Raw genomic sequence first — 14157 nt, 5'->3', positions numbered from 1 at the left:
ACTAACTATAAAACAGAAAAAAAATTCAGAGAGCACTTTTTAATACTATACTAATATAAAACACTCTGTATGTAAAAATCACTATCATATACTGGACAAAGTGACATTGTTTTTAAAATATTGAGAAGAGGACTCTACGTCCAAAAAGGTTGGAAAATGTAATCTAAAATGTTCTCTTTCTTCATGCTGCCTATCTAAATCCATTGACAGTTCTACTACTTACCATTTGGAGATAGGGTGTCCTATGTAACGTATTAAACTTGTTTTCCCTCTCTTAGCAGACTGTGGATCTTACTTGTTAATAACCACAGAACTAAGTAATTATTTTTAATTATTACAGAATATTCCATTATGTTTATTACAACTTATTTAATATCTATTCATGGTACTTAGGTTGTATGCAATTTTTTACTATTAAAAACAGTGCAATGAATACTACTGCACGTGTATTATTTTACACTTGTCAGATTATTTCTTTGGGACAAATTCCTAGAAGCAGATCAAGGTTTTAGATGTGTGTGTGTGTGCGTGTGTACTTCTTACTTCTTTGTCTTCATCTTACCCACCCATTTGATTATTCTTCAAGGAAGGACAGAAACTATGTTACAGATGTGCATTTTTATATTATTTAATAGGTTTCATATGTATTTCCTGAATGAAATCCTTGGGGGCATTTATAATTTACCTTAGTACAGTTTATACCTCTTTAAAAATCTTAAAAAAAAAAAAAACCAGATACACAGTGTATGAAACAATGTTATTTTAAAAATAAGGCATTTACTGAGATTAGTGGACATTAGACAATCGGGTATTAAGGGTAGACAGAAATGATGAACTGGAAAATACTGAGAAGATTCAAGGGAGAGGCTTAAAAAGGGGAAAATGAGACAACATTCACTACCAATGTGATTGGACAGAAATTAGGTAAACAACCAACAGAAGTGTGTCAGCCGGGTCCTCCAGGAAGCAGATGTTCAAGGACAAGAATTTTATTATGAAAGATAAAAGCTGGGCGGGGGGAGTAAAACAGGACTGAGGATGGAAAACTTTCAGACTCAAATGGATCTAAAATCAGTGAAGGAAAGGGGATATATATAAAACAGGATTCAGCAGACAGAGCCTCAGACCCTGACAAAGATCTGACAATGTTCTGGACAACCCAGTAGAGTACTCCAAAGCAAAGACTGCCCACTAGAACAGTCCAAAACTGGGACAAAATGGAAACACCCTAGAACCCACACCATGCTCAGTCAGTGGCAGGAGGTTTCCTAGGAAACACAAGGCCTCAACTCAAAATCTTAGGAGCCTAAATTAACAGCTAGAGGCTGTCAGCTACATGTACTCCCTGGAGCTGAAAGAACAGTAAGTAGTTTGTTAAAGAGAGACCCAAGCAGTACATCTACAAAGCTGCTACAGGTTATGAAAAAGAGAGAGGAGTGCCTGGGTGGCTCAGTGGGTTAAGCGTCCAACTCTTCATTTCAGCTCAGGTCATGATCTCACAGTTCATGAGTTCAAGCCCCACATAAGGCTCTGCACTGCTTGGGATTCTCTCCCCCTCTGTCTGCCCCACTCCACTTGAGCTCTCTTTCTCAAAATAAATAAATAAACAAACTTAAAAAAGAAAAAGAGAAACTGAGTTTAATTGGTAGTGGAAGTGAAGAGTGGACCCCAGAGAGCCATGAGCTGCCCTGATGGTCTCCATTATAATCTAGGAGGAATCCCCACTGCTGCATCAAACCCCACATTCATCATCATCTCCAAAACATAATTAGTGAGTCTGAGAGCCAGCAGCTACTAGGTCTCAAAGTAGTGAAACCCAGCCTCAAAACAGTAATACCCATGAGTACGAACAAGGTTACTACAACAAAGAAGATATATTTAAATACCACAAATACTAACTTTCAGCAGGAAATGAAGAGGCTGTAGCTGAGATTGTTGAAGAGTAGAGACAGGGGGTCTCCATGCAATTACCAACAGAAGTACCACAATAATGAGAATGAGGAAAAGTGTATCATGTTGCAAAAGCAAGACCAATACCACATTCCTGTTAGGCATCTACTACAATATTCCAACTTACCTTGGGAACGAAGAGCGGACTATAGGACCTAAGGAACTACAGGTCACACAATCTCACAGGGACCTTAATTTCCAAAGACAGACTACAGAAATCAGACAGACTACAGAAAGAGGATAAAGAAAATCAAGATTCTCTTTTGAAAACCCATTATCAGCAGTCCTCAATAGCGGTACCTCCAGAAGTTCACTTACAAATGCAGAAAGCCTTAGGCCACAAGTAAATGAGAGTCAAAAGCAGCTAATTCACCAGTTGAGACTAAGCTCTAGAGGTTTAAGACAGAAATGTTGAGAAAGGAGAAACTGTTCGCTTATCTCTACCAGGGTCCAATTTACTCATCTAATAGGAACAAAGAAATATGAAATTCCAATAAGAAGAAATTAATAAAGACTAGAGCTGAATGAATGAATCAAATCTCAAGTGTATGCTTTTTGGTCAGTGGATGAAATAACCAGAAATATCTGCAGGATGGGGTTTTGATTATGTTTAACAAAAGTTGCCTCTAAAAAATGTTTTAAGTCTAACTTTATCCAATATACCTTTAAAGGTTTTTTTAAAAAATGTTTTACATATAGCTCAAGTGAGATACTCAAATTTCTTATTTTTAATTGTAATAAAAATTATGATTTGATTTTTTCCAAAGTCAAATAGTACACACCTGTTAAGTAATATAATAAAAAGAGGGATACATGTATACAACATTTTTCAAGGGGAAGAAATCATTATGATTATCACTAAATCAAAAACAAGTATTTTATCCTAATAGGGATAGTTGTTAATAGGGATCATGTGCAGTTGTTGATATAGATAAGGAACTACAGCTCAGAGACCAATCAGAATTCGAAGTATCTTTCCCTAGAACCTGGTACAATCTTCCCACATAGCCCCTCTAGCACAATCACCATTCTCTGGTTTGAGAAAATTCCTGTATTCCATCATCACTAATTCATTGCCCTTTGACTCTCTGATTCTCCATTTACTTTACTATAAATTATATCATATACACTTCTACATTCCAAAAAAAAAAAAAAAAAGGTAACACACCTGTGTATTCACTACCAGCCAGGTTAGAAAACAATACCTTTGAGGGGTGCCTGGCTGGTTCAGTCAGTGGAGCATGAGACTTGATAGAGTTGTACGTTTGTAGGGTGGAGAGATTACTCAACAATAAAATCTTTAAGGGGCGCCTGAGTGGCTCAGTCAGTTAAGCGTCTGACTTCAGCTCAGGTCATGATCCCACAATTCGAGGGTTTGAGCCCCCCAATGGGCTCTGTGCTGACAGCTCAGAGCCTGGAGCCTGCTTAGATTCTGTGTATCTCTCTCTCTCTGCCCTCCCCCACTTGTGTGCTCTCTCTCTTCTCTCAAAAATAAATAAACCTTAAAAAATTTTTTTAATAAAATCTTAAAAAAAAAAAGGAACAATACCTTTGAAACTCCATATGCCCCCCTCCCTAAGTGAATCTCCCTTTCCCTTCTTCCCCCACCACCAGCAGTAATATTATCCTAATATCTGAGAGTCATACTGTGGCTTTTCTTTAAAGTTTTACCACCTACACATGTAACACAAAAGTACCTGAACAGCTTGCTTATTTTTACACTGTGTAAATGGAGTGACACTACTTTAAACCTTGCTTCTGGTACACACTGGTTTTCCAAGATTCATTTATGCTGTTGTAAATTAATTCACTTATTTTCACTACATAGGAATATGCCAAAAACTTATCTACTCTGTTGACAAACATGTGTTTTCATATATTTGCTATTAGAAACAATGGTGTTACAGGCATTCTTATACATGTGTACTGATACAAATAAGCAAGAATTTCTCTCGAAAGTGTAAGAAACAGAATACACACATATGTATCTTTTCTAGTTAGTGCCACCATGTTTCCCAGAGTGACTATACCTGCAATGATTTGCAATCCTACTAACAATGACTTCACATCCACTATGATCATATTGTGGTTCTAATTTCTCTGATTTAATGAGGCTGTGCCTATTTGTATGTTTGTTGGCCACCAAGCATTTTGAGTGTTTTTTTCTTCCCACTTCTCTGCAAATTCTCCATATATTTTGGTATCAACCTTCTGTTAAATATGTTGCAAATATTTTCTCCAAATTTAAGGCTCATCTTTTACTTTCCTTATGATGTTTTTTGATGAATTTCAAGATGATAATTTTAATGTAAATATATAGGTTTCAATTACGGCTTTTTACATTCTAAAAATCTTCCTGAGACTCGGGTCATTAAGAAAGTTTCTGACATTTTCTTCCACAGTTTCACAAAGTCTTTTATACTCAAGAATGCAACCTACTGTCATTTTGATTTTTGTGTATGGTAACATAATTCCCAACTCCCCCCACCCCACCATGAAAACCAAATTATCCCAGTGCCATTTCCTGGAAGGCTCTTCCTTCCCTGACTTATGTGCACTATGACTCGTCAAATTTCAAGCAAACATGCATCAGCCTATTTCTTTATCCTTGAACCAAAATCACACAGTCGTACTGTTACAGCTTTGCAATAAGTCTTGCTAGCTGGTAAAAGAAGCGTCCCCACCTAATTGCTCTTTAAGAGTTTCTCTGCTCTTCTTAGCCTTTTGCATGTCTGTATAAATTATAGAATCAGCTTGTCAAAATCCAAAAATCAAATAACCTAATAATTTAAAAAACCACCTGTCAGGATCCTAGTTGGAATTACATTAAGAATTTTGTGCTGGATCTTTACATCATTGACTAAGAGTAATAGCTGCCAGCAGTCTTCCTTTCTCATTCCAACCTTATTCTGGAACAGTTTAAATTAGAATTATTTGAACCCTGAGTATCTGGTTAAAACCATCTTGGTCTAGGGTTTTATTTGTGAAAAGATTTAATTTTCCTAACCATTTTAAGATTATTGTAGTTTTCTATTTGTGACTTTTGATAATGATACTTTTTTCTGGGAGATAATTATTTAAGTTTTCACATTTTGGGCATAAAGTTGTTCATAACTATGTTGAATGTCTGTGGCAATCTGTAACAATCACTTTTCATTAATAATTTTTCATCGTTCTTTCTTGGTAAATCTTGCATCAGATTTGTCAGTTTTATCTCTTCCAAGAACAACACCTGGTTTTGTTGAGCCCTTTTACTGTGTTATTAAATATTTAGTTACCGTTCTTAACATTAATCTTTCCTGTAACTTACTTCGGACACATCTTGCTGCATCATTTTTTTCTCAAATTCTGAAGATGGATGCTTTGCTTATTCATCTTTATCCCTTTTTTTCCCTGATAAGCAATTAAAGCTACACATTTCTCTCCAAGAACTGCTTTAGCAGCATCTTACAAATTTTTGTATTTAGTATTTTTGTTATGGGAACTGAAACTATTTTCTAATTTTATGATTCTTTGACTCATGAGTTTTCTAGAAGTGTTTTTCAAATTCCAAACACATGCAAGTTTTCTACATATCCTGTTAAAGATTTCCAAAGATTTCCAAAGATAAGGCACCTGACCAATGAGAATAAATAATGCCAGAAATAACTGGTACGATTTCCCAGTGCACAGTGGCTAAGTGTCAGCCCTGTATTTCTACCTTAATCATATTGGACTGCCTCCCTTGGAGAAAATTTTCTATAAACCTAGCTCCAGGGAGCTCCTATATAAAAAGAAGCCATACCAGTCTCTGTCTTCAAACAGGGAACTTGTGGGTTTTTTTTTAAATCTCCCTATCTTCCTACAGGAATCAACTTTTGCCATCCTTGCCTGCAGAGCCCCACCATCCCTTAGTATTTCTGATCCATTTCTACTCCATCATGGTATCTTGTTCTTGAGCTCTGCTGTCTTTCTGTTTTCTCTGATGCATGTGGGTCAGAAGAATGCCAATATATAAACTTTACTGTACTGTTTTGATCAGAAGTCCCAATCCATCGTTAATTCTTTATGTCAAATTCATAAAAAAATGGGAGTCAGATTTGAAAACTTTAGGTTCACACTATCATATAAAATTACTCTTATATGAATTAATTATACCTGTTACAATCTCAAAACTCAAGATATTTAGAAGTTTTCAACTTTATTTCAACTACTTGTAAAGATAAATTACAGTGTAGAAAATGTCATCTTTTGAGAGCCAAGGATAATACTTGGGAAGAGTTCTGGAAAGTAAAAGCAAATCCTGCAGAACCTCTCTCTCCCCATTCCCTGTAGAATACTTCCTCGTGTTTAATACTCAAACTTCATAAAACATACTTCTCTCTCAATGCAAGATACTTTGGCCAATGTTTATACAGAAGAATTTATATTTATATTTATCTATCCCAAAACTCAATTCACATTTTATTTTTTTTTTTAATTTTTTTTCAACGTTTATTTATTTTTGGGACAGAAAGAGACAGAGCATGAACGGGGGAGGGGCAGAGAGAGAGGGAGACACAGAATCGGAAACAGGCTCCAGGCTGTGAGCCATCAGCCCAGAGCCTGACGCGGGGCTCGAACTCCCGGACCACGAGATCGTGACCTGGCTGAAGTCGGACGCTTAACCGACTGCGCCACCCAGGTGCCCCTCAATTCACATTTTAAACAAAAGAGTATGCTAGAAAAGTTGAGTTACATTCTAAATATAATTGATAGACGGTCAGAATCACATATTAAAAAGCATGTCAAGTATCAAAATGATACGAAATGTAGGCACAGAATGATGCTTGCATCATACACATTATGAGCCATTTTCTGACAGTGTGTGCTCGTCCCAAATGTATTTCAAGTCTCTCATATTTACTACTCCTTGTTTTGCTTAGTGTTGAACAACTCCCAAAATATTTAAGAAAATGTTGAAAGAGCATGGGCAAAATGCAATTATGACGAAAGAAAAGTTTTTACTGCATATAAAACTGATTTGTTACCCTTAATACTTATTATTTGTGCAACATGATAGTTTTTACTGATATGTAGATGATTTTATGGTGTCAGTTGCATTTATGAAATAGTTTGGGGAATGTGAGTCAACGATGAACACTGTAATTGTTTCCCACTTAAAATAAAGGCAAATAGGAGCACCTGGGTGGCTCAGTCGGTTAAGCATCTGACTCCTGATTTTGGCTCAGGTCATGATCTCATGGGATTCCTGAGTTCCAACCCCAAGTCAGTCCCTGCTTGGGATTCTCTCTCTCTCCCTCCCCCTCTGCCCTTCCTCTGCTAGTGTGCACGCTGTATCTCAAAATAAATAAATAAACATTTTTAAAAATTAAAATATAAAATTAAAAAAAGGCAAATGGACTCTCACTTAACATTTTCACACACAACATAATTTTCAACAGATTCAACAGATTACAGACCTTAAATGTGTATGTTTAAAAACAGGATCCTGGGGCGCCTGGGTGGCGCAGTCGGTTAAGCGTCCGACTTCAGCCAGGTCACGATCTCGCGGTCCGTGAGTTCGAGCCCCGCGTCAGGCTCTGGGCTGATGGCTCAGAGCCTGGAGCCTGTTTTCGATTCTGTGTCTCCCTCTCGCTCTGCCCCTCCCCCGTTCATACTCTGTCTCTCTCTGTCCCAAAAATAAAAAATAAACGTTGAAAAAAAAAAAAATTAAAAATAAATAAATAAATAAAAACAGGATCCTAAGTTTCTGCTACTGAGAACTAACAGACTTTTAAATATAATTAAATCATATGATAAATATAATTAAATCATGATAATTAAGAAAAAAATCACAAGGTCTATATTTGACCATTTTTAACCTAAAAAGGCTAATTTAATATGGTTCAACCCCAAAGAAATATATATTTCACCCCAAATTTACATGTCAGGATAATTTACAAAACTATTAACTGCTAAATCAAAGAATATAAATACACAAAATATTTTGAAATCACAACCTTTACTTCAAAGCCATTTTATGTTTAGTTCATTTTTAGAAATATTTTTGCATCATTGAAAGTCTCAACTTTTTGTTTGGTAAAATCATCAAGAAAACAGTTCAGATCTCAACTTTTAAAAATATTAGTAGGGGTGCCTGGGTGGCTCAGTCAGTTAAGCATCCAACTTCAGCCCAGGTGATGATCTCATGGTTGGTGAGTTCAAGGCCTATGCCAGGCTCTGTGCTGACAGCTCAGAGCCTGGAGTCTGCTTTAGATTCTGTGTCTCCCTCTCTCTCTCTGCCCCTCCCCCACTCCCACACGCCCGCACGCGGGCACGCACTCTCTGTCTCTCTAAAACCAAACATTACATTTAAAAAATAAAAAATAAAAATAAAAATATTAGTAAACATTAAGACAAATTACTTTTTAAAAATCACTGAATAGAGAACACCAGAACTTAAGTCACCTTTGTGCCAGTGAACAAAAATAACCTAGAGATTCTTCTAATCTTTAAAATTAAGGTGGTTACTTAAGATTGCTATTAGTACTATTTAGCTTGCCATAAAATTTCATATATTTATTGAGCTGTCAAAAACAAGTCTTACATGTTGACAATTGCCTTTTGGTCTCTGAAAACAGGATCCTATTATATGTTCCTTAGTTCACAGCTGAATTCACAGCAGCTGCGAGGCTAAGAAATGCCAGCAACCAATTAGGCTGGCATAAACCTTGTCTAGCATATAAAGTATAATTTGGTTGCAAATGCAGCAGACCAGAGCCAAAATAAAACAGTCAAGAATACTAATAAAATATCATTACAAGTATTTACAAGACTGAATATTTAAAATGGTAATATTCAAAATATATGTATTTTATTAAAAGGACACAATGGTAGAATGTTAGGAAAAACACGAAAAAGCAACAATCAATTCTTTTCAGACCCACTCTGTTTTTGTTTTTTTAAGTTTATTTATTTAGAGAAAGACAGATCGAGCATCATAGGGGCAGAGAGAGAGGGAGAGTGAAATCCAAACAGGCTCCGTGCAGGGCTCAATCTCACAAAGTGTGAGATCATGACCTGAGCCAAAATCAAGAGTGGATTCTCAACTTACTGAGCTACCCAGGCACCCCACTACTAAATTTAAATATACAGTCTCTCTACTGCAACTTTTCTTATAAAACCTCTAGTAATCTTCCCAATTTTCAATCAGAATACCACTGCATAATGTGACAGGCTCTTTTTTTCTTGACTACTTTTCCTTATTTACTTTGATGTCTATTTATTTGAGAGAGACAGAGAAAGAGAAAGAACAAGCGGGGTGGGGGCAGAGAGGAGAGACAAAAATCCCAAGCAGGCTCCGCACCATCAGTACAGAGCCCGATGTGGGGCTCAAACTCACGAACCATGATATCATGACCTGAGATCAAGAGTCAGATGCTTCAATGACTGCACCACCTAGGTGCCCCTCTTTTTTCTTGACCTTCAAAGAAGCAGTAATGAGGGGAGACCAGGCTGGCTCAGTTGGTAGAGCATTGTGACTCTTGGATCTTGGAGTCTTGAGTTCAAACAGCACATTGGGCATAGAGCTTACTTAAAAAAAAAAAATGGTAATGAAATCTAGTTCTCTCCTTTTGTACCCTTGCAAGCAGAGACAGAGAGGAAAAGCAACCATAAATACCCGTTTTCAGAATAAAGAAGTATTACTCTGAATTATGAAATCGCACCTTCAGAACAGTGCCTGACAGAATAATGTTTCCAGAGGGTGAGTAAAATACACACGCTTACTCAAAATAGTTGGTAATAGATATGTGAAAGGAGCACTTTTGGGCACTTGGGTGGCTTAGTCAGTTAAGTGTCCAGCTTCAACTCAGGTCACGATCTCACAGTTTTTGAGATCAGGCCCCGCATCAGACTCTGCGCTGTCAGCCTGTCAGCGTGGTGCCTGCTTTGGATCCTGTCTCCCTCTCTCTCTGCCCCTCCCTAGCTTGCACTCTATGAAAAAAAAAAAAAAAAAAAAAAAAAAAGAGCACTTTCTTCCAACTCAGTTCCTAACAGAAGAAAATCGTGATAAATTATCTTAAAATACACTGACCTCAAACTTTGGTGACTTCAATCATATAACTGATGAAAACAAAAGATCTCTCATTATTCTTAAATAAATTTGATATAAAATATTGATTCCAGTACAATAAATCAAGTGTACATTTAGTTACAGGAACCAAATAGCAGTGTAGAATGCATATTCATAAACCTGAGTACATCTTTCCAAGTAGAATCAAAGCAAAACAGGTTACATTAGCTTTCATTGTCTTAGGTTTGTTTTACAGCTGTCGTTTAAAATAGACATTCCTTTTTTTCAGCTTACTTTAATTTAGACAGTAAAAGGATGCTCTGTCAAGAGTATGAAAAAAAATTCACCTCTTTCTTAAGTTTACCATATAATTTTCTGGCATTATAATAGTGAAATTGGAAAAAGTTGGGAAAATGGAGACTGCCAAAATGCTGCTTTAAAATAGACTAAATATGACAATCAAAGGACACTACTAAAGCATTAGTTAGAAAATAAACATTAATTACACAGTAATATTCATACATCATTTTTCTTGCCAACTATCTCAAAGTAGCTTATAATATATTATTTTTACATTGTCTCCAACAGAAAATGCCACTCTGTTCCTAGATGTCCCTCACAGTGAACAAGGACAGTAAATAAGTAAATGAGGACAGAAAAGAATATGGACATTTGTCAGATGATTACAGCAGATCCAGCAGAAGTCAAACTCTCAAACTCTGATATCCAGGTTTTGTTAACTAATCTAAACAGTGATGAAAAGAATTCTTAATGAGGACTATCTAAGCGTCACACCTTCTTCAATAGCTTTGCTGAAACAAGGAGCCATTAGAGAAGGATACAAATAATGCCTCAGCTGACACTGGTAACAGTGCTGTTGCTGTCCAGTAAATCCCTGGGGAATGTGACTTTGCCAAACATAGAGATCTTTTTGTTTTGGTTTATCACATTTTAAGATGTTACTGTTTACAACTAAATTGAAAGTTCTAGCATTTCTCTTCTTCGACTTTAAAGCGTAAAGCTAGAATTTTGATACTTGAAGAGAAAATTGGGAATGATACGGCTAAGAATTTTCATGAAGAAAATACAACTTAATATATGGGACAAACTTCATATTGTACACAAACTACCAATTTTCCAATTCTTACCTCATCTACCCATTGTTTTGAAGAGGGATATGAAAATTCAATACTGCTCAGTTTCTCCGGGGTGACAGGAAAATGTCAGATCTTGTTGGGGTATTTTTTTGTGATGAATGAACCACAATGCACACTAATAATTTGCGCAGATTTGTCATTTAGAAGAACCCACTGTGCGCCCTTTTAGGAAAGTTGATTTTTAACTCACACAGGTAGGAAGAAAAACATCATAAATGGGCCAAGGTGCCATTTAAAAGTATTAAATCACCGTAGTTTCCTGATATTACTTTGCATATTTGGGGTTGGGGGAAAGATGATTAAAAATTGTTCAAAAACACTAGTAAAGGGAACATAAAAACAGAATTTCTAAAAAAAAAAAAAAAAAATCCCCCAAACACAAAATAGCATTTAAAAAACTTCACAAAGTTTATTAACTAAGTAATTCAACACATTCTAATTATAAAGTCATTCTTTATACCTACATTCCCTTGGGTTTTAGAATACCCATACTGAATCTTTCTTTCCTCATTTGTTTAGAATAAAAGATCTGCTATCTCAAATACCACAGTTTTACAACCAGTGTTGTTAAAAAAAAACACACATTGCTGATAGTCCAAAGATTTGAAGAAATGCCTTTCACAGATGTTCGGCTAGATGCATTAAGCAATGCTATCTAATTGCTCCCTAGCTTAAATTCTTATTTACTCAAAAGGGAATTCTATAGCAATACAGCTGTGCTATTTTGTGAACTTTTCACAGCGACATGTAGATATATTATCTTCTCTTATCTTAAACACATCCTAATAAGACACACGGATCTTTTGGAAAGTTTTCAACAGCAGTAACCCAGGTAATGTAATCTTTATTACCAGAATTTAAATATCACTGATAAAACTGCCAAAAACATTATAAAATGTTCAACTATTTCAACTGGTTTTCAGCTACCCTCCTATTATTTCATTAGGAAATTCAAGGCCTGAAGTCAGTTGACTGACCGCAATAGTGTTTTGTAAAAGTTGCAGATATGTTAATGAGGACACCAAGCCAACTGATGACACCAGAATCTTACAAAAAAACCTCTCACTGATAAAGAGAACAAGCAATCTGAATATTCTACTGAGATGAATCCTACCGTTTATCACTTAGAAGAGAAACTTGCTACTGTCTATAGAAACAATAACATATGCCAACACAAATAAGAAAAAATCCCTAGTATTTAAAATCTACCCTGTCTACCCTTCCTATCGTCCAGGATGACAGGACAGAAAGCTTCCCTGGAAGCCCTAAAGAGTGTTACAAACACATCGTAAGTGATATTCAAAAACACATATTCTAAAAAAGCATTTTCACTAGAAAATGAAATCTCTGGAAACTGCCTACCAAGCCAAATAATGATACCTACATTTAAACATTCAGGGGAGCCTGCGTGACATGCTCAGGGGAGCATCTGAGCATGACTTCGGCTCGGGTCATGATCTCACAGTTCATGAGTTCAAGCCCTGCATCATCAGGCTTTGTGCTGACAGCTCAGAGCCTAGAGCCTGCTTCAGATTCTGTCTCACTCTCTCTGCCCCTCCCCTGCTTGCACTCGGTCTCTCTCTCTCTCTCTCAAAAATAAGTAAAATTAAAAAAAAATTTTTTTACTAAAAAAAAAAAACACATTCAAAACAAAATTGCTACAGACATAGATGAAATCTTCCCTGGAAATGCTGAATCTGTAGTCATACAAGTGCAATGTCAACCAGCCATCACTAAAAATCAATTAGTTTCACTTTAAAGGGGTCACATTCTGAACCACTAAACAAAAATGCATTCCTTCATGCATTATTCTATTGCTTGAATAGCAGTCCAAATTCAGAACATTTACCCATAACTCCTTTGTTATGGACCGAATTGCGCCTCCCTGCAAATTCATATGTTGGAGTCCTAACCCCCAATAGGATGGTGTTTGGAGATGAGGCTTTGGGAGTTAGATGAAGTCTTGAAGGTGGAACTCTCATGAGGGGATTAGTGGCTTTCCAAGAGGAACAGGGAGATGCTCTCTCCGCCAAGTGAGGACATAATAAAAAGGAGGCCATCCGCAAGACAGGAACAGGGCTCTTATCGGGAACCCAATCAACCAGCCCCTTTATCTTGATTGGACTCTCCAGCTTCCAGAACTGTGAGAAATAAATGTCTGTTGTTTACAAGCCACTTGGACTACAGTACTTTGTTATAGCATTCAGAACAGACTAAAACGTTCTCTTTCAAATGATATTGACCATGATTAAAAAAAAAAAAAAAAAGGATCAGAGATAAGGCATATTCCCTGCCCTGTGCCAAAATCTCAATCCCTGACTGCAATGTCACTACTTCTTCCAGAAACTGATTACTGCAATCTCTGCTCCACCCTACCTATTGAAGACTATGATGATAGAGGCTCTGAGCCATGGATATTTCTATTTTCAATGCCAAGCCAATGTGGATTAAGAAAATAAGCGATCACTACTTTAAGCCCTTTTACCACTAGGGTAAAATGTGAAATACCAAATGTAGTGTGGCTAGAACAGAAAGTGTGCAAAGAAAAATAAAGCCATAGAAGGTCATTATGGACAGGGGCTAAAGTCAGACTATGAGTTGGTTTTATACATATTTTTGAGGTACCTATTGGACATCTAGTGGAGGTATAGTGTGTCCATGTATACAGTATATATCTGATATACTGAGGACGGTCTAGGCTAAAGATAAAACCTTGAACTCTGTCAGCATACAGATCATGCATTCTCAACAGGGGTGATAGTGCTCCCAAGAAAGCAAAAACTGGCTCTTTGGAAGGGGGCATCTTAAATATTACAATGGCCTGTAGCCCTCCAAAGGGCTATAGTACATAAACAGAATATATAGGGTATTAAAACTTCATGGGGGGGTATGATTAGGAGAAAAACGTCTAAAATAGCACTTTGAAGGAGGGCAATAATTAAAGAAGTTTTGGAAAACAATGATACAGTATTTAAGGCAATGAAAGTGGATGTGATCACCAAGAGAATTTGGATG

General features: G+C 36.6%; 1 protein-coding gene across 3 annotated transcripts in view; it reads right to left on the bottom strand.

Moving 5' to 3' along the window:
- The window catches only part of KIF2A (kinesin family member 2A), a 68397-nt gene that overhangs the window by 34738 nt on the left and 19502 nt on the right, over window positions 1–14157 (bottom strand). The window lies entirely within an intron of this gene.

The sequence above is a fragment of the Prionailurus viverrinus genome, chromosome A1 (assembly GCF_022837055.1).
Source record: "Prionailurus viverrinus isolate Anna chromosome A1, UM_Priviv_1.0, whole genome shotgun sequence".
Classification (NCBI taxonomy): Eukaryota; Metazoa; Chordata; class Mammalia; order Carnivora; family Felidae; genus Prionailurus; species Prionailurus viverrinus.
Note: the sequence above shows the minus strand (reverse complement) of the source record. Positions and strands in the feature narration are given on the sequence as shown.